Source organism: Triticum aestivum, chromosome 5A (assembly GCF_018294505.1).
Source record: "Triticum aestivum cultivar Chinese Spring chromosome 5A, IWGSC CS RefSeq v2.1, whole genome shotgun sequence".
Classification (NCBI taxonomy): Eukaryota; Viridiplantae; Streptophyta; class Magnoliopsida; order Poales; family Poaceae; genus Triticum; species Triticum aestivum.
The window spans coordinates 647,057,490-647,077,530 of NC_057806.1; the positions used below are offsets into that span (position 1 = coordinate 647,057,490).

The following is a 20,041-nucleotide window of genomic DNA, read 5'->3' on the forward strand; positions in this document are numbered from 1 at the left end:
GCAACATTGTTTATAATCATGTGGCGTTGCTTCTTTCATATACTCCCTCCGTTCCAAATTACTCGTTGCAGAAATGGATGTATCTACAACTAAAATACATCTAGATACATCCATACGTGCAACAAGTAATTCAGAACGGAGGGAGTACAACACAATGTAAGGAAAACACATATTAATATAAAAGACGGATGGTTAAACTTTCACGTATGGTCAGGAATCATGCATCCACGAAAGAGAGCTCACATGACTCTCCATGCTCCCGCTCCCGCCTACTCCTCGCCGGCCTCCGGCCAAGCCCCAGCCACCAACCCCTCCCCCCCGGCCGCCCCCTCGCCTAAGCTAACACTAGCCACCAGTCCTCTAGATGAGCTCCTTCCCTCTGTGGCTCCTCCACCCTCGCCATTCTTTGACCCGCTGATAACCCACAAGTATAGGGGATCACAACATTTTTCGAGGGTAGAATATTCAACCCAAATTTATTGATTCGACACAAGGGGAGCCAAAGAATATTCTCAAGTATTAGCAGCTGAGTTGTCAATTCAACCACACTTGGAGACTTAATATCTGCAGCAAAGTATTTGGTAGCAAAGTAATATGATAGTAGTGGTAACGGTAACAAAAGTAATATTTTTGGGTTTTATAGTGATTGCAACAGTAGCAACGGAAAAGTAAATAAGCGTAGAATAATATATGGAAAAGCTCGTAGGCAATGGATCAGTGATGGAGAATTATGCTGCATGCGATCGATCATGTAACAGTCATAACCTAGGGTGACACAGAACTAGCTCCAGTTCATCAATGTAACGTAGGCATGTATTCCGAATATAGTCGTACGTGCTTATGGAAAAGAACTTGTATGACATCTTTTGTCCTACCCTCCCGTGGCAGCGGGGTCCTATTGGAAACTAAGGGATATTAAGGCCTCCTTTTAATAGAGTACCGGACCAAAGCATTAACACATAGTGAATACATGAACTCCTTAAACTACGGTCATCACCGAGAGTGGTCTTGATTATTGTCACTTCGGGGTTGTCGGATCATAACACATAGTAGGTGACTATAGACTTGAAAGATAGGATCAAGAACTCCCATATATTGATGAAAACATAATAGGTTCAGATCTGAAATCATGGCACTCGGGCCCTAGTGACATGCATTAAGCATAGCAAAGTCATAGCAACATCAATCTCAGAGCATAGTGGATACTAGGGATCAAACCCTAACAAAACTAACTCGATTACATGATAAATATCATCCAACCCATCACCGTCCAGCAAGCCTATGATGGAATTACTCACACATGGCGGTGAGCATCATGAAATTGGTGATGGAGGAAGGTTGATGATGACGATGGCGACGGATTCCCCTCTCCGGAGCCCCGAACGGACTCCAGATCAGCCCTCCCGAGAGAGTTTAGGACTTGGCGGCGGCTCCGTATCGTAAAGCGTGATGAATCCTTCTCTTTGATTTTTTTTCTCCCTAAAAGTGAATATATGGAGTCAAGGTTGAGGTCGGTGGAGCGTCAGGGGGCCCACGAGGCAGAGGCACGTGCCCAGGGGGTAGGGCGCGCCCCCACCCTCGTGGACAAGTGGTGGCCCCCCTAACGTGGATCTTTCTTCCAGTACTTTTTATATATTCCAAAAATAGTTCTCCATTGATTTTCAGGTCATTCCGAGAACTTTTATTTCTGCACAAAAATAACACCATGGCAATTCTGCTGAGAACAACGTCAGTCCGGGTTAGTTCCATTCAAATCATGCAAGTTAGAGTCCAAAACAAGGGCAAAAGTGTTTGGAAAAGTAGATATGACAGAGACGTATCAACTCCCCCAAGCTTAAACCTTTGCTTGTCCTCAAGCAATTCAGTTGATTAACTGAAAGTGATAAAGAAAAACTTTTACAAACTCTGTTTGCTCTTGTTGTTGTAAATATGTAAAGCCAGTATTCAAGTTTTCAGCAAAGATTATGAACTAACCATATTCATAATAACATTTAGGTCTCATGTTTACTCATATCAATGGCATAATCAACTAGCGATCAATAATAATAAATCTCGGATGAAACCACTTCCTCAAAACAATCATGATATGATATGACAAGATGGTATCTCGCTAGCCCTTTCTGAGACCGCAAAAGATAAATGCAGAGCATCTTTAAAGATCAAGGACTGACTAGACATTGTAATTCATGGCAAAAGAGATCCAGTCAAGTCATACTCAATGTAAACTAACAGTAATGGATGCAAATGATAGCGGTGCTCTCTAACTTGTTCCTTTTAATAAGAGGATGATGACTCAACATAAAATTAAATAGATAGGCCCTTCGCAGAGGGAAGCAGGGATTTGCAGAGGTGCCGGAGCTCGGTTTTGAAATAGATATGAATAATATTTTGAGCGGTATACTTTCATTGTCAACATAACAACTGAGAGATCTCGATATCTTCCATGCTACACACATTATAGGTGGTTCCCAAATAGAATGGTGAAGTTTACACTCCCCCTCCACCAACAAGCATCAATCCATGGCTTGCTCGAAACAACAAGTGCCTCCAACTAACAAGAGTCCCGGGGGAGTTTTGTTTGCAGTTATTTTGATTTGATTTGCATAAAGCATGGGACCGGGCATCCCAGTGACTAGCCATTTTCTCGTGAGTGAGGAGCGGAGTCCACTCCTCTTGATAATAACCCGCCTAGCATGGAAGATACAGACAACCCTAGTTGATACATGAGCTATTCGAGCATACAAAACAGAATGTTTATTTGAAGGTTTAGAGTTTGGCACATACAAATTTACTTGGAACGATAGGTAGATACCATATATAGGTAGGTATGGTGGACTCACATGGAACGATTTTGGGGTTTATGGAATTGGATGCACAAGCAGTATTCCTGCTTAGTACAGGTGAAGGCTAGAAAAAGACTGGGAAGCGACCAGCTAGAGAGCGACAATAGTCATGAACATGCATTAAAATTAATCAACACCGAATGCAAGCATGAGTAGGATATAATGCACCATGAACATAACTATCGTAGAGGCTATGTTGATTTTGTTTCAACTACATGCGTGAACATGTGCCAAGTCAAGCCACTCGAATCGTTCAAAAGAGGATACCACCCTATCATACCACATCACAACCATTTTAATAGCACGTTGGCACGCAAAGTAAACCATTATAAGCTCCTAGCTAATTAAGCATGGCATAAGCAACTACAATATCTAATTGTCATTGCAAACATGTTTATTCATAATAGGCTGAATCAGGAACGATGGACTAATCATATTTACAAAAACAAGAGAGGTCGAGTTCATACCAGCTTTTCTCATCTCAATAAGTTCATCATATAATCATCATTATTGCCTTTCACTCGCACGACCGAATAGTGTGGATAATAATAATATTGCACGTGCATTGGACTAAGCTGGAATCTACAAGCATTCAATTCAAGAGAGAAGACAAGGTAATATGAGCTCTTTGTTAGATCAACAATAATGCATATAAGAGCCACTTAACATTTTAATCATGGTCTTCTCCTCTCGACCCCCCAAAAAACAGAAAAGAAACAAAACTAGTTACACGGGAAAGCTCCCAACAAGCAAAAGAAGAACAAGAAATCTTTTTGGGTTTTCTTTTTAATTACTACTACAGGCATGGAAAGTAAACTAACTAAAAGCTAGAACTATTTTTTTTGGTTTTTCTTAAGGTTTATCAAACACACAAGAAGAAAGCATAAGAATAGAAATAAACTAGCATGGATATTACAATCAAAAAGTATGAGCACCGACAACTAGCATGGGTGTGTGAACATAAATGTAATGTCGGTGAGAAATATGTACTCCCCCAAGCTTAGGCTTTTGGCCTAAGTTGGTCTATGGCCACGGCTGGCCTGGCGGATATCCAAAGTTATAGCTGGGGTCATACTGAGATGCAGCGGCAATTGCCTGATGAGCTACAGCTTGGAGGCGAGCCTTCTCCGCCCTCCTCTCGTACTCGGTCGCCTCCTCCCTGGTTATAACATATCTCCCCTTTGCCTGAAAGTCAAAGAAAGTAGGAGCAGGGAGAGCGACGTGATAGGTGCGTCGTCTGTCAAAGATTAGTCGGTACTGGAGGAACTGATCGTTCCTCTCAACAAACTGATGACGAACCATGGCATCATAATCTAGATAAGAAGGAGGCAACTCAATATCATGTCCACGTATGGGTATCTCAAGAAAGTTAGCTATACGAGTTGCATAAATTCCACCAAAGAAATCTCCATGAATACGATTATTATGCAACCTACGTGCAACGATAGCCCCCAAGTTGTATTGTTTATCTCCTAAAACAGCGCTTCTGAGAACGCTAAGATCAGGCACACACATATGACATGCTTCATCTTTACCACTAATGCATCTACCCATGAAGAGAGAAAAATAATGTATAGCAGGAAAATGAATGCTCCCTATGGTAGCTTGTGTCACATCCCTAGATTCCCCCACAATTATACTATCAAGAAAATCTCTAAATTCAGACTTGCGAGGTTCACTAACATCACCCCACTATGGGAGTTTATAAGCAGTGTTAAAATCTTCTAAGTCCATGGTATAAGATTTATCATAAAGGTCAAACATGACGGTTTGAGAATTGCGTGATGATGAAAATTTAAACCTTCTCACAAATGAATCAGTTAAATAGAGGTATTGACGACACTTATCTGCCTCGAAGCTCTCAAGATCAGCATTACTCACATAAGCTTCAAATTCCTCCTTGATTCCCGCTCGAACCATGAAGTCCTCTGACGGCCATTCACAGGGCCGCACTTGAGCATCCCTTGGTGGTTCCTCGTCCGCATCACGTATTGCGAGTCCGGGTCCTTGCTTCCTTGAAGAACCACCTTGGTACATTTTCCTAAACATATTTCTTCCTCTGAAAAATTTCTGAAATTTTTAGTAACTTCAAAATAAAAGTGAACCAAACACAACAAGATTGATAGCAACTACTCCTACAAGTGCCTAGAGGCAATACCATGCATTAAAACTACTTTTGACCATATAAATTTGACATGCAAGCTCAAGAACAGGGTCACCTAAGCAATAAAAATTTGCAATGAATAAAGCACTAGAACAAAAACTAATTGGACCATTGTAGGAGTCACATACCAAAGAGCAATCCCCCAAAGCAGTTTTGTGAATGGAGCTTTGAGCAAGGAGATCGAAAATGGTAGCAAGATGAGCTTGGACTCAGGTTTGAGCTGGCTAGTGATTTTTTTGGAAGGAAGAAGGAGTGTGTGGTAGCTGGAATAAGTGGAGGGGGGCCACCATGGGCCCACGAGGCAGGGGGCGCGCCTAGGGGGGTGGGCACGCCCTGGACCCTCGTGGCCAGGTGCTTGCTCCCCCTGTTGTGTTTTCAGTGTCAGATATTCTCAAATATTCTAGAAAAAATCATATTTAATTTTCAGGGCATTTGGAGAACTTTTATTTTTGGGGTATTTTTTATTGCATTGATAATTCAGAAAACAAACATAAATTACTATTTTTGCTTTATTTAATATAAATAACAGAAAGTAAAAAGAGGGTACAGAGAGTTGTGTTTTCTAAATTCATCCATCTCATGCTCATCAAAAGGCATCCACTAACAAGGTTGATCAGGTCTTGTTAACAAACTCATTCCGAATCGCATGAAGCCGGAGAAATTTCGAATAACACTAGGTTACCTCAACGGGGATATGCACATCCCCAACGATAAGAATATCATATTTCTTTTTGACAGTAGGAAGAGGAAATTCAAAACCTCCAATAGTAATTGTTTAAATTTTTCCAATAGAATTGATACTGTGGACTTGAGGTTGTTTCCTCGGAAAGTGTACCGTATGCTCATTACCATTAACATGAAAAGTGACATTGCCTTTGGTGCAATCAATAACAACCCCTGTAGTATTCAAAAATGGCCTTCCACAAATAATAGACATACTATCGTCCTCGGGAATATCAAGAATAACAAAGTCCGTTAAAATAGTAATGTTTGCAACCACAACAGGCACATCCTCACAAATACCGACAGGTATAGCAGTTGATTTATCAGCCATTTGCAAAGATATTTCAGTAGGTGTCAACTTATTCAAATCAAGTCTACGATATAAAGAGAGAGGCATAACACTAACACCGGCTCCAAGATCACATAAAGCAGTTTTAACATAGTTTCTTTTAATGGTGCATGGTATAGTTGGCACTCCTGGATCTCCTAGTTTCTTTGGTATTCCACCCTTAAAAGTATAATTAGAAAGCATGGTGGAAATTTCAGCTTCTGGTATTTTTCTTTTATTAGTAACAATATCTTTCATGTATTTAGCATAAGGATTCATTTTAAGCATATCAGTCAAACGCATACGCAAAAAGATAGGTCTAATCATTTCAGCAAAGCGCTCAAAATCCTCACCATCCTTTTTCTTGGATGGTTTAGGAGGAAAGGGCATGGGTTTCTGAACCCATGGTTCTCTTTCTTTACCGTTCTTCCTAGCAACAAAGTCTCTCTAATCATAACGCTGATTCTTTGATTGTGGGTTATCAAGATCAACAGCAGGTTCAATCTCTATATCATTGTCATTACTAGGTTGAGCATCAACATGAACATCATCATTAACATTATCAATAGGTTCATGTTCATTACCAGATTGTGTTTCAGCATCAGAAATATAAATATGATTGGGATTCTCAGGTGTGTTTACAACAGGTTCACTAGAAGCATGCAAAGTCCTACCATTTTTCTTTTTCTTCCTTTTAGAAGGACTAGGTGCATCTACATTAGCTCTCTGAGAATCTTGCTCAATTCTCTTAGGGTGGCCCTCATGATACAAAGGTTCCTGAGTCACTTTACCTCCTCTAGTTGCAACTCTAACAACAAAGTCATTATTTTTACTATTCAATTCATTGAGAAAATCATTCTGAGCTTTAAGTACTTGTTCTACTTGAGTGGTAACCATAGAAGCATGTTTACTAATAAGTTTAAGTTCACCTTTAACACTAGCCATATAATCACTCAAGTGTTCAATCATATAAGCATTATGTTTCAATTGTCTACCAACATAAGCATTAAAATCTTCTTTCTTAACCATAAATTTATCAAATTCATCCAAACATTGGCTAGCAAACTTAGCAGGAGGGATTTAAGCTTTATCATATCTATAGAGAGAGTTTACCTTTACTACCTGTGTTGGGTTATCGAGACCATGTGTTTCTTCAATAGGTGATGAATTAAGACCATGTATTTCTTCAACAGGCAGTAGATTAAGACCATGTATTTCTTCAATAGGAGGTAAATTCTTAACATCTTCAGCTTTAATACCTTTTTCTTTCATAGATTTCTTTGTCTCTTGCATATCTTCAGGACTGAGAAATAGAATACTCCTTTTCTTCGGAGTCGGCTCAGGAGTTGGTTCAGGAAGTGTCCAATTATTTTCATTAGTCAACATATTATTCAATAGAATTTCAGCTTCATCAATAGTTCTTTCCCTGAAAACACAACCAGCATAACTATCCAGGTAATCTCTAGAAGCATCCGTTAGTCCATTATAAAAGATATCAAGTATTTCATTCTTCTTGAGAGGATGATCAGGTAAAGCATTAAGTAATTGGAGAAGCCTCCCCCAAGCTTGTGGGAGACTCTCTTCTTCAATTTGTGCAAAATTATATATCTCCCTTAAAGCAACTTGTTTCTTATGAGCGGGGAAATATTTAGCAGAGAAGTAGTAAATCATATCATGGGGACTACGCACACAACCAGGATCAAGAGAACTAAACCATATCTTAGCATCACCCTTTAATGAGAATGGAAATATTTTAAGGATATAGTAGTAGCGAGTTTTCTCATCATTAGTGAACAGGGTGGCTATATCATTTAATTTAGTAAGATGTGCCACAACAGTTTCAGATTCATAGCCATAGAAAGGATCAGATTCAACCAAAGTAATTATCTCAGGATCAATAGAGAAATTATAATCCTTATAAGTAATAAAGATAGGTGAAGTAGCATAAGCAGGATCATATTTCATTCTGGCATTTAGAGTTTTTTGTTTCAGCTTAACTAATAGTTTCTTAAGACCACTCCTATCATTGCAGTCAAGAAAGTCTCTAGCAGTTTCTTCATCCATAACATAACCCTCAAGAACAATAGGCAATTCATATCTAGGGGGAGAATCTTCATCATCACTTTCATCAATATTATCAGTTTCAATAATTTCATTTTCTCTAGCCCTAGCAAGTTGTTCATCAAGAAATTCACCAAGTGGCACAGTAGTATCAAGCATAGAAGTATTTTCATCATAAGTATCATGCATAGTAGAAGTGGCAGCATCAATAACATGCGACATATCGGAATTAATAGCAGAAGCAGGTTCAGGTTTCGCAAGCTTACTCAAAACAGAAGGTGGATCAAGTGCAGAGCTAGATGGCAGTTCCTTACCTCCCCTCGTAGTTGAGGGAAAAATCTTGGTTCTTTGATCTTTCAAGTTCTTCATAATGATAAGCAGATATAAATCCCAAGTGACTCAAAGAATAGAGCTATGCTCCCCGGCAACGGCGCCAGAAAATGTTCTTGATAACCCACAAGTATAGGGGATCGCAACAGTTTTCGAGGGTAGAGTATTCAACCCAAATTTATTGATTCGACACAAGGGGAGCCAAAGAATATTCTCAAGTATTAGCAGCTGAGTTGTCAATTCAACCACACCTGGAAACTTAATATCTGCAGCAAAGTATTTGGTAGCAAAGTAATATGATAGTAGTGGTAACGATAGCAAAAGTAACAGTAGCAAAAGTAATATTTTGGGGTTTTATAGTGATTGTAACAGTAGCAACGGAAAAGTAAATAAGCGAAGAACGATATATGAAAAAGCTCGTAGGCAATGGATCGATGACGGTGAATTATGCCTGATGCGATCAATCATGTAACAGTCATAACCTAGGGTGACACAGAACTAGCTCCAGTTCAATGTAATGTAGGCATGTATTCCGAATATAGTCATACATGCTTATGTAAAAGAACTTGCATGACATCTTTTGTCGTACCCTCCCGTGGCAGCGGGGACCTATTGGAAACTAAGGGATACTAAGGCCTCCTTTTAATAGAGTACCGGACCAAAGCATTAACACATAGTGAATACATGAACTCCTCAAACTACGGTCCTCACCGGGAGTGGTCTTGATTATTGTCACTTCGGGGTTGCCTGATCATAACACATAGTAGGTGACTATAGACTTGCAAGATAGGATCAAGAACTCTCATATATTGATGAAAACATAATAGGTTCAGATCTGAAATCATGGCACTCGGGCCCTAGTGACAAGCATTAAGCATAGCAAAGTCATAGCAACATCAATCTCAAAACATAGTGGATACTAGGGATCAAACCCTAACAAAACTAACTCGATTACATGATAAATCTCATCCAACCCATCACCGTCCAACAAGCCTACGATGGAATTACTCACGCACGGCGGTGAGCATCATGAAATTGGTGATGGAGGAAGGTTGATGATAACTGTCGGTGTCAAAACCGGCGGATCTCGGGTAGGGGGTCCCGAACTATGCGTCTAGGCGGATGGTAACAGGAGGTAGGGGACACGAAGTTTTACCCAGGTTCGGGCCCTCTTGATGGAGGTAAAACCCTACATCCTGCTTGATTAATATTGATGATATGGGTAGTACAAGAGTAGATCTACCACGAGATCAGAGAGGCTAAACCCTAGAAGCTAGCCTATGGTATGATTGTATGTTGTCCTACGGACTAAAACCCTCCGGTTTATATAGACACCAGAGGGGGCTAGGGTTACACAAGGTCGGTTACAAAGGAGGAGATATACATATCCGTATTGCCTAGCTTGCCTTCCACGCCAAGTAGAGTCCCAGCCGGACACGAGACGAAGTCTTCAATCTTGTATCTTCATAACCCAACAGTCCGGCCAAAGGATAAAATCTGGTTGTCCGGATACCCCCTAAGCCAGGACTCCCTCAGTAGCCCCCGAACCACGCTTCAATGACGATGAGTCCGACACGTAGTATTGTCTTCAGCATTGCAAGGCGGGTTCTTCTCCATCTTCCGAACGTTTGTAAAGCAGTGTCCGGTCCCATAAATGTTTGGACCTCTTGGCTTCTATGCCCAATAAGGGCTTTCTCCCACGCTTCGAATGAATACGAAGCGCCAGGGCGTTTTTACATTCACCCCCTAGCCAGATAAATAAATTGTCTATTAAAGGGATGGGATCCTTAGATCCGATCCATACCATCCTCCCCCAGCGAGAGTCCATCAGAGCGCATTCTGGAAAGATCCATTCCAGCATGGCCGACCTCCGCAGCTCTTCCTCCCGCCCCCGAAGCCCTAAGCTCGGTGATTGGGAGAGGTGTTCAATCCCACACAATCGTTTAGTCGAACTGCAGACTAAGGGATTTCTCCCTCCGGCGTACATGGTGTCCGTTCGATCCGGGCTCACCACCTACAATGGCGGGGAGCAAGCGAAGAGCTTTCCCTATCCCTCTATGGGGGAACGGGTCTGCCTTGTTCCCTATCTATTAAGGGGACTCGTATTTCCAATTCATCCGTTCCTCCGCAGGCTCCTGGAGTTCTACGGCCTCCAATTACACAATTTCACCCTTGCCTCCCTCCTACACATCGCCGTCTATGTTGCTCTCTACGAGTTGTTCCTGGGCTGCGAGGCTCACTTCAAGCTGTGGAAAAGGCTATTTTGCCTTGTCCCTCGCACACAGAGGGGGTCACTTTATCAAGTGGGCGGAGCCGAAATATGGCGCATCGCCGATACTGGATACCTGTCCGGTACCCCAAAGAAGTCGTCCGAAGAATGGCCTTTAGAATGGTTTTATATGGAGGACGTCCCCCTTCCGGACCCTGTTCGGCGGGGTCTTCCCGAGTTCAACACCGCTCCTCTGAAGAAACGCCGAAGTTGGTGCCCACGGAGCCCCCAGGCGGAAGACAATGGAGAAGTCCTCTATCTGATGAACCGGATTAAAGCACTGGCTCGATCAGGACTGACAGTAATCGAAGTTATGTCGATTTGCATAATGCAGGGAGTGCAGCCACTTCAATATTGTGGGCACCCCTTGTGGTGTTATAACGGGGCGGATGATGCCACCCACTGCGGGCGTAAGGGTCCGGACAATGCTGCCGCTCTAGCGAAAATTCTGTCTGAACTGTTCAAGGGTGAGGAAGAGGATCCCCTTGTATGCACTTCACCCACCATATACACATGGCATTTTTATAGGGAAGGCATTCGGAACGCCCTGCCGAACCCGCAGCAACGCGCCAACAGGAGGCACCGAGGCCGGGTAGGCCAAAAAGGAAGGCGGTCAGGACAAAGACGCCGTCGCAAAGGTATAACAAACCCCGCTCTGTGGTTGTCGTCTTTCTCGAAATGTAATGACGCCCATGTTTCTTTAACAGAAAAAACGCTCGCCGGAATATGTCCGACGATGTTGCCAATCACGCTCCACCAGTCGGGCGCCAGGATCGGACATGGAGGCAGAAGCCGATATGGGGCAGGCGCCGAATAATCCCCCGGAGGAGATGCCCTGGTCTACGGGTGATGTTCTGTCCGAGCTGTCACATCTGCACGAACAAGTTCGGCAGGTGATGCAGGGTGTTGCCCAGGCCTTGTGGCCGTCCATCTCCCTGCCAGAGGGCGTTGCAGAGCTTGCGGAAAAGCTCAAGGGAGCACGGCGGCGCTTCCGATTATTGAAGATATCAGTCTGCCGACAGGGTGCCAGAGAAGCCTGGGCCATGGTGAAGACAAGGTATACCAAGGCAGACCCAAATCACCTGGCCGAGGTCGGACCTGTGGGGCCCGACGAAAAAGAGATCCCCGTTAGCTTAGTTTATGGGCAAGTAGAATTAGCCGCAAAGTATTGTCAACAGGATTGTAAGCTAGACCGCCTGTTGGATGGTATAGAAGAGGAATTTAGTCAGTCTGCATGACTATGTAATTAAAGTGACATGTATAATGCCTTCTAGCCGGATTGTAGATCATTTGTCATTGCGGACCTTTTCGCTTCAACCTCCGGGCCCAATAGTCCGGAGTGTATCCGAATACCCGCTCAGTGATATAAAAACTGGGGTATGCGTGGAGACCAGGCGTAGGGGTCATTAGTGCTTTATCAAACAAGTGCCCAACTAGTTATGTTATATTACATGGGTAGTAAGGAACATATTCTAGGGAGAATAGTTCCGTTAAGGGTTCCTTTCCCTGGGTAAGCATGCCCTAAAGTGCATGTCCGGACTGCGATAGGAAACACAGGAAAAACATCTGGGGGAAGATATGGACAATAAATAAAAAAATCATCTTTTGTTCACCGACCGAATATTCCCTTCAGAACGCTAGCTTTCGGCTTCACCCAGTCTAAGGTACACATCCGGCTGACCCGACAGTAACAATCGCAGAGGTGCTCCCCTTATGCCCTAGCCGAATTAACGGGAACGTAGGGCATAAATACAAGAGCCAGGCAACCCAGCTTGGCCAAAACTTAAGTCATATCGATGCATATAATGGTGAAAAAAGGTACATGCGGAAGTATAACACATGTGTTGGCATGAGGCCCAGATAAATAATTTAAGCTTCTGTGAAAGAAGCCCCCAGGTATGAAGAGTGCGGCTAGCGCATTTGTAATATGCAAGCGAGGCACAAGGTGACCCTTGAAGGTCTAGAGAAATAATAAAAGAAAGAAAGAAAGAAAGAAACAAGACATATGGTGTATATGCAAAAAATGGACAAAAGGAGGGGACTAACATAGAGTCCGGTGCTAGGCGTAGAATCTTTGGAGCCTGGCCGCGTTCCATGGGTTCGGCTCGAGTCGACTAGTCGATGCATCCCGCAGTCGGTACGCTCCACCGGTCAGAACTTGGTCAATAATGAAGGGACCTTCCCATTTGGGCTCGAGCTTGTTCTTTTTCTTATCCGGCAGGCGTAGAACTAGTTCGCCAATGTTATAAGTTTTGGCCCGTACTTCTCTGCTTTGGTATCTGCGAGCCTGTTGCTGATAAAATGCGGAACGGGCTTTGGCTACGTCGCGCTCCTCCTCCAGGGTGTCCAGACTATCCTGCCAGTCGAGCTCGGCTTCTCTTTCTTCGTACATGCGCACTCGAGGTGAATCATGAATTATGTCACAGCGCAAGACCGCCTCTGCGCCATACACCATAAAGAAGGGTGTATATCCGGTACTACGATTCGGCATGGTCCGCAGCCCCCAGAGTACGGAGTCGAGCTCCTCTACCCAGTGCGTGTTAGACTCCGTTAAGGAACGCACTAATCTGGGTTTAATGCCGCTCATTATAAGACCGTTTGCTCGCTCGACTTGACCGTTGGTTTGTGGGTGATAGACTGAAGCATAATCGAGCTTGATGCCCATTTTGTTGCACCAGAGTTTTACCTCGTCGGCCATGAAGTTCGTGCCATTGTCAGTGATGATGCTGTGGGGGACGCCATAACGGTGTACAACCCCAGATATGAAGTCTATCACCGGTCCGGATTCGGCTGTTTTAACAGGTTTGGCCTCTATCCATTTGGTGAATTTATCCACCATGACCAGTAAGTATTTTTTCTTGTGGGTTCCCCCTTTAAGGGGTCCAACCATGTCAAGCCCCCAGACCGCAAAGGGCCATGTAATGGGGATTGTTTGGAGGGCGGTGGGTGGCATGTGGCTTTGATTTGCAAAGAGCTGGCAACCGGCGCAACGTTGGACCAAGTCCTGTGCGTCTGCCCGGGCCGTTGGCCACTAGAATCCTGTACGGAAGGCCTTGATTACAAGGGCCCGGGATGCGGCGTGATGACCGCCGAGTCCGGCGTGAATTTCTGCCAAAAGATTCCGCCCTTCCTCTTCGGAGATGCACCTTTGAAGGACTCCGGTAGTGCTTTTTTGTACAATTCTCCCTCATGGACCCTATAGGCCTTGGATCGCCGCACTATGCAGCGTGCCTCATTTTGGTCCTCCAGAAGTTCCTGTCTAGTTAGGTAGGCCAGGAATGGTTCTATCCACGGGGCAATGATGGCCATTATTACGTGGGCTGAAGGTGTTATTTCGGTGGCAGAGCCTCCGATTGTGTCATAGTATTCGGTATCGGGCATTTTGGCCGGGTCCGGACTATTGTTACCGGTGTCCCCTTCCCATACTATGGATGGCTTGAACAGCCTTTCCAGAAATATGTTGGAGGGGACCGCATCGTGTTTTGCGCTGATGCGGGCGAGGATATCCGCCGCTTGATTGTTTTCCCGAGCCACATGGTGAAATTCGAGCCCCTCGAACCGAGCTGACATTTTTAGGACGACGTTTCGATAGGCCGCCATCTTTGGATCCTTGGCATCAAAGTCTCCATTTATTTGGGATATTGCGAGGTTTGAATCCCCACGCACCTCCAGGCGTTGAATGCCCATGGAGACTGCCATCCAAAGACCATGCAACAGAGCTTCGTATTCGGCTGCATTGTTGGAGTCTGTATATAATATTTGCAGAACGTATTGAACGGTATCTCTGGTTGGGGACGTCAGGACGACGCCAACCCCTAGACCGGCCAGCATTTTAGAACCGTCGAAGTGCATGATCCAGTTGGAATATGCGCCGTACTCTTTAGGGAGTTCGACCTCCGTCCATTCAGCGATGAAGTCGGCCAATACTTGCGACTTAATGGCTCGTCGAGGTTTGTATGTTATGTCGAACGGGAGGAGCTCAATGGCCCATTTTGCAATCCGGCCCTTAGCGTCGCGATTGTTTATAATATCATTAAGTGGCACTTCCAAGGCTACTGTAATCGAACACTCTTGAAAGTAGTGTCGTAGCTTCCGAGACGCCATGAATACCGCATAGGCTATCTTTTGATAATGTGGGTACCGTGATTTGCATGGAGTGAGGACATTGGATACATAGTATACCGACTTTTGAAGAGGGAATTTATGTTCGACAGCTTCTCGTTCGTCGACGAGCACTGCGCTTACAACTTGATGAGTTGCCGCAATGTACAACAACATTGGTTCGCCAATGTTTGGTGTGGCTAGGATTGGGTTGGTTGCCAAAATGGCCTTTATTTCTTCCAATCCGGCTGTGGCAGCGTCCGTCCACTCGAAGTGTTCGGTGCTCTGAAGGAGGCGATAAAGGGGTAAAGCCTTTTCTCCTAAGCGGGAGATAAAGCGGCTTAGAGCCGCCACACATCCAGTTAACTTTTGGATTTGTTTGAGGTCTGTTGGGGTAGCCAACTATGACAAAGCTTGGATTTTGGTCGGGTTAGCTTCAATACCTTTGCTGGAGACAATGAAACCCAGGAGCTTTCCGGCTGGTACGCTGAAAACGCATTTTTCCGGATTGAGCTTGATGTCGTATGTTCAAAGGTTGTCGAATGTGAGCCTCAAGTCATCTATCAAAGAGTCGACGTGTTTGGTTTTAACGATCACATCGTCTACATATGCCTCTACAGTTTTGCCGATTTGTTTCTCCAGACATGTCTGAATCATGCGCTGATATGTTGTGTCGGCGTTCTTGAGCCCAGAAGGCATTGTGTTAAAATAGAAGGGACCGTATGGTGTGATGAATGCCGTTGTGGCTTGGTCGGACTCCGCCATCTTGATTTGGTGGTAACCAAAGTATGTGTGGAGGAAACACAATGACTCGTGTCCTGCGGTAGCATCAATGATTTGATCGATGCGTGGGAGGGGGAAGGGATCCTTTGGGCAAGCTTTATTGAGGTCTTTGAAATCGACACAAAGGCGCCAGGGTTTGTCCTTCTTTGGTACCATCACCAGGTTTGCTAGCCAGTCCGGGTGTTTTATTTCTCTGATGAATCCGGCCTCCAATAACTTGGCTAGTTCCTCTCCCATGGCCTATATCTTAGGTTCGGAGAAACACCGAAAAGCTTGCTTGACCGGCTTGAATCCCTTTAGGATATTGAGGCTATGCTCGGCCAGCCTGCGTGGGATTCCTGGCATGTCTGAGGGATGCCAGGCGAATATGTCCCAGTTCTCGCGCAGGAACTCTCGTAGTGCGGCGTCCATAGCGGGGTTTAACTGTGCCCTGATGGAGGCTATTTTTGTAGGGACCGTTGGGTGGACTTGGAATTTGACTATTTCATTCACTGGTTTAAAAGAGGTGGACTTGGATCTCTTGTCGAGTATCACGTCGTCCCTATCCATTGTGGAGCGTAGCGTGGTTAATTCCTCGGCCGAGAGGGCTTCGGATAATGCCTCGAGGGCCAATGCGGCTGTTTTGTTTTCGGCGTGGAGTGCTGTGTCCGGATCGCTGACGAGAGTGATGATTCCATTGGGCCCGGGCATTTTGAGCTTCATGTACCCGTAATGGGGTACGGCTTGGAAGATTGTGAACGCCTCCCGTCCTAAAAGAGCGTGATAACCACTGCTGAATGGGGCCACTTGGAATGTAATTTCTTCGGACCTGTAATTATCCGGCGTGCCAAATACCACATCTAGTGTGATTTTCCCAGCATAGCGTGCTTCCCGACTGGGGATGATTCCTCTAAAGGTTGTGCTACTTTGCTTAATGTGGTTCCAGTCTATTTCCATCTTTTGAAGAGTTTCCTCATAAATGAGGTTTAATCCGCTGCCGCCGTCCATGAGTACTTTGGTGAGTCGAAAGCCGTCCACAATTGGACTAAGGACCAGTGCGGCTGGTGCTCGGGCTGTTCGGAATTTAGGTTCATCACTGGCATTGAAGGTAATAGCCGTGTCGCTCCATGGATTTATTGCTGCTACGTGGCAGATTTCGGCCATGCTGCGGAGTATTCTCTTGCGCCTATTATTTGATGCGAAGGTCTCGAAGACTATTAACACCGTATTATTATCCACGGGATGGTGCTCTGTGGTATTTGGGAGAATAAGATCCTCACCACTTTTGGCCACCGGCCGGAGTATCCAACATGCTCTAAGGCTGTGCGTTGGTATTGTATCCACTATACTATGAATTTTGCAGGGTCCGTTGAGCCATCCCTCCAGTACGGTTCCATGCCCTGTAGAGGGTTTTTGCTTTTTGGTAGTTGACCCAGGTGTATTTTGACGATGCACCCTTTTATTTCGGACTGGGTTTGTATTCAGGGCCGGATTATCCCAAAAGTTTGTTTCGGTTTTCTAGGCACTTTCCATCGCATAGTACTTTCGTACTATGGACGCCAAGTCAGTGAAGCGTGTTATCTCATGGCGATTTATGGCGTTAAGGATTCCCTTGTCCATGCAATTATTGTAGAAAAATAGGATTGCATCTTCCTCGCGACAGTCCTTAACCTTGTTCATCGCAAGGAGGAATCTGGCCCAATAGTGATGTACTGTTTCCTGGGGCTCTTGCCTGATGTGGGAAAGATCGCTTATGTTTGGGTGGGTGGGTGGAATTGAATCCGAACCCTTACCTGATCTGGGATCCAGGGGCCGAGGAGTTTCCAATTTTGGAAGTTCAGGTTCTGGGGTGTTACCCGATAATCCTGGCCCGCTGCCTGACTTTAAGTTTAGGGATTGGATGTTGTCCTCCCGCGAACAGGCGTCCGGCTCGGAGAGCTCGGGAATCCGGACATAGTTGGTCCTCAAGATAGAGGGAAGGTCGCCGCATTGTTCCTCCACCACTGCAATATGATGGGTGACCGGTGGAGAGTTAATCTCCCTTTGATCGGGTTTAAGCCCAATTCGATCATAGTCCGTAGCGACTCCCAAGGCGGCGATGCGATCCAAGAGCTCGTTTAAGGAGGCGAACTCCATTGGATCCATCTGTTCGACGAGTGCCACTTTGACGTGGAGGCTATTTTCGATGACCCGAGAAGTCATCGTTGGCGCGGCGGCCGAACAGGCGGTCATGACGAAACCGCCTAGCCGGAGAGTTTGGTCGACAGCCAAAGCTCCCCCAATAGTAGTACCGTCTTTAAAGACGAGACAAGACATCCTTCCTTCTGGCGACGGCACAGTGGAACTCTCAATGAAAGCACCAATGTCGGTGTCAAAACTGGCGGATCTCGGGTAGGGGGTCCCGAACTGTGCGTCTAGGCGGATGGTAACAGGAGGCAGGGGACACGAAGTTTTACCCAGGTTCAGGCCCTCTTGATGGAGGTAAAACCCTACGTCCTGCTTGATTAATATTGATGATATGGGTAGTACAAGAGTAGATCTACCACGAGATCAGAGAGGCTAAACCCTAGAAGCTAGCCTATGGTATGATTGTATGTTGTCCTACAGACTAAAACCCTCTAGTTTATATAGACACCGGAGGGGGCTACGGTTACACAAGGTCGGTTACAAAGGAGGAGATATACATATCCATATTGCCTAGCTTGCCTTCCACGCCAAGTAGAGTCCCATCCGGACACGAGACAAAGTCTTCAATCTTGTATCTTCATAGTGCAACAGTCCGGCCAAAGGATATAATCTGGCTGTCCGGATACTCCCTAATCCAGGACTCCCTCAATGACGATGGCGACGGATTCCCCTCTCCGAAGCCCCGAACAGACTCCAGATCAGCCCTCCCGAGAGAGTTTAGGGCTTGGCGGCGGCTCCATATCGTAAAACGCGATGGATACTTCTCTTTGATTTTTTTCTCCCCAAAAGTGAATATATGGAGTCAAGGTTGAGGTTGGTGGAGTGTCAGGGGGCCCATGAGGCAGGGGGCGCACCCAGGGGGGTAGGGCGCGCCCCCACCCTCGTGGACAGGTAGTGGCCCCCCTGACGTGGACCTTTCTTCCAGTATTTTTTATATATTCCAAAAATAATTCTCCATTGATTTTCAGGTCATTTCGAGAACTTTTATTTCTGCACAAAAAATAATACCATGGCAATTCTGCTAAAAACATCTTAGTCCGGATTAGTTCCATTCAAATCATGCAAGTTAGAGTCCAAAACAAGGGAAAAAGTGTTTGTAAAAATAGATACGACGGAGACGTATCACCCGCCTTATGTGAAAGTCGGGCAGGTTGCGCTCCGCTGCTTCCTGGGCTGTGGCAATGCCATGGGACTGGAGTTCGAGGATGATTGTTATTACTACCTCCGCCTCGACATCACCACCCCAGCCCTCCACCTTGCCTCGCCACTCTATATCGTTTTCACCTACTCCAACCGCCACCTTGATACCACAGTCGTCGTCGCTCTGCTTCAGGCCGCCCTGGGTGGTTCCGCTGCTCACTTCTTCGTTGCCCAATGCTCTCCCTTAGTTTATCGCTTCCATGTTGCTTCCTCACGTGTTGCAGAGCTCATCCTCGCCCAAACCAGAATTCGTCACCACAACTACTCTTTCTCTTTCGCGAGAACCCTGCCCCTGCTCCCACCTCCACCACTCCATGCTGCGACATGCATGTCGCTGGCACAACTGCTCCAAATCCCCGAGGATCTGTGACTTCAGTTCGAAAGTGTAGCTTGGGCACAATGTCGATCGCTCGTTTCCTTGCGTCCACCAAATCAGCCGCATGGATGCCACATGTACGCACGAGTCATCTAGTTCCCTTTCGCCCTACATGCCACTACGGTGGGTCACATCCTCGCTTGCCTCTTCGGTGGCGTCCACCACCATTTCAACGTCACGGATGACGGAGACTCCTGCTTCTCTTTCACTGTTGCCTCCCTGACGCTACCACGCTCATCGCCTCCATGGGCGACTTCCGCAAACTAGGCATTCTCATATGCTTCCCTTGGCCTTTGCCTTTGATGGGTGCTGCATGCTCACCACCTGGGATTGCCTTGCCGTCGTCTGCTGGAACCGCGTCTCCTTCGCCGAAGGCGGTCGATCCTGCACTGCTGCCACCTGCGTCTACAACTATTGATCTACCCAAGGAGCGTCGTCAATGGCCTGGTATAAGCTTCTTTTACCGTATGCTTAATGTTATTCACTCTTGACAGCTTACACCACACGCACTCTACACTCAACACATGCACCTGTTTTGGATTACCTTCTTACCAATTACTGTTAGACCTAATGAACTACTAGTAGAGTCTGCCCTAAACCACTGTTTTTCGGTCAAACAAGATTTTCTAGCAGTCAAAGTTCATGAGCATATTTTCAAGTCTGGCATCTTCTCTCGCTCCATCAAAATTCAAATCCT

At 45.4% G+C, this 20,041-nt stretch overlaps 1 pseudogene; it reads left to right on the top strand.

Moving 5' to 3' along the window:
• Positions 1-243: 243 nt before the first annotated feature.
• Positions 244-19,835, top strand: LOC123101708 (uncharacterized; annotated as a pseudogene).
• The last annotated feature ends 206 nt before the right edge of the window (positions 19,836-20,041 follow it).